This window comes from Otolemur garnettii, unplaced genomic scaffold (assembly GCF_000181295.1).
Source record: "Otolemur garnettii isolate 467f Iridium unplaced genomic scaffold, OtoGar3 scaffold00263, whole genome shotgun sequence".
Taxonomy (NCBI): Eukaryota; Metazoa; Chordata; class Mammalia; order Primates; family Galagidae; genus Otolemur; species Otolemur garnettii.
Genome location: NW_003852658.1, coordinates 80,518 through 82,402, shown reverse-complemented (window position 1 = coordinate 82,402; position 1,885 = coordinate 80,518). Strand labels below are relative to the sequence as shown.

The window sequence follows — 1,885 nt, the reverse complement described above, 5'->3', positions numbered from 1 at the left end:
AAAGAAGCTTTCACCTGGCTTTTCCAGGACTTTGGCCTGAACAGGTTTCTATTGGCAGTTGTATGTGAGCTTTGCAGTTGTCGTAACTCTGTAGCATTAGCACCAGACTACGCATCACACAGAAACTGGCACATCCTGGGTACTCTCAGTGCTGCTATTGGCAACAGTTGCTTTGTTCGTGAGTTGATTTTTAAAATAAGGATCATGCTGATGTGTGATTTTGCAGCCCGGGTAGCATGGGACTGGAGTCTCAGAGGCTCTCCCGTAGCGAGCCTGGACCAGAGACTCCAGGTTCAAGGCTTGTGACATGCAGATGTGACAGAGAAGCAGTACCACATTCAGAGGACCCTATCTTTAGAAGGTGCCATATGTCTGTGTATTCATTCAGCAGCTATTTTTTGAGTAGCAGCTCTATGCCAGGTGCTGCAAAAAACCAGACAGACAAACATCCCTGTCTTCCTGAAGCTTACGCTCTAGTGGGCAAAACCAGATGGTAAACAAGTGGATTGCATTCCTGTCAGGTGGAGATAAGGGCTGTGGAGCGTGCTGGGGCAGGGGGCAGGTGTGGTTGCAGTTTAGCTGCGGAGTTCAGAAGAGTGTGTAGGGAGACAAGGAGGCTAGGAGAGCAGTTAAGCTCTGTTACTGCAGTAACCCAGGAGAAAGCTGAAGATGTCTCAGCCCAAGGGTGGTGGTGACAGGGATGGTAAGAAATGTTTGCCCACGTATCTGGAAGAAGGCAGCAGGTGGTTCTGATGCGATGTGTCTCTCATCAGTGGCTGACTAGGGGATGCTAAGCAGGCTCAGAGCCAGACTGAGGAGACAACAACAGGCTTCCAGCTCTTGAAAGCTATCAGCAGGAGAGGGTGACAGCCCTGTGAGACCAGCTGAAGCTCCCTGTGTTAGTGTAGGCATCACTGCCAGGAGCCCAAGTCAGTTTTACTTCAGGTAACTCCCAGTAACAGGCTTGTTATTTGATAACTGTTATCTTGGTTGTTGAGGCCCCTCTGCTGCATCGCTGATCAGCTCTGTTAGAGAATTGTTCCTCACATGCAGCAGGAATTTACTCTGCTCCTTTGTTGACCCTCCTGCCCTTGAGAGCCCACAGATGCAGGGAGCTCTCCAGCCGTTTGAAGAGAGGTGCCCTAAGGGCCCCGACTCTTCCCTGGGCCAACTCTTCAGGGAGAGGAAGAGAAGATAATGTTTGCCCCATGTTTTCCCTGCGGTAGGCACTTACTTCCTTGTTGGTGTCTCATTTACTCACTGTTTAGTCATCAGAACAACCATAGGCGGTTTTCTCTGGGTAAACCTAGCTGGCTGCCGCAGAATTTAACCTGTGATTGAACCCTCAGTTCTGCCAGGTGGTGACCCTTCCAACTCCTGGACCATGTCAGAACTACTAGTACAGAAGACTTTTGTTACCTACCTGACAGTGTACTTGGTTCTACAGGATAGCTCCTTCTCGGGGTGCTCCGATCCACTGAGGGAGACACAGTGTTAGTTCAGGTAATAGGCCAGGATCACACAATTAGCAAGTGCTCGTGGAGTCGGGATTCAAATCAAAGTCCGTCCACCTTCGGAACCCATTCTCTTTCCCCACTACCACCGGCCTTCCTTCCCTGGAAGGCTTGAGCCAGCACAGGGTGGGCACTTCAGGGTCATCTCTCTGTCCTTGAAACCTTCCAACACTGCCTTTTGTGAACTCTTTATCTTGGCTGTGGATACTCAGTTACTCAGAGGCTTGATTTTCTACTTTTATGGAACTGCTGGTATCAATATTCTGTAAGATTCCTGGAAATAAACTTCTCTAAAAATGGAAGCAACAGTGCACATAGTTTTTAATGAAAATTATTTATAGGCTCGGTGCCTATAGCTCAACCGGCTAAGG

The 1,885-nt window shown here is 49.0% G+C and overlaps 1 protein-coding gene across 5 annotated transcripts in view; it reads left to right on the top strand.

The window, feature by feature from the left end:
- The window catches only part of ABCC5 (ATP binding cassette subfamily C member 5), a 92,596-nt gene that overhangs the window by 46,164 nt on the left and 44,547 nt on the right, over positions 1-1,885 (top strand). The window lies entirely within an intron of this gene.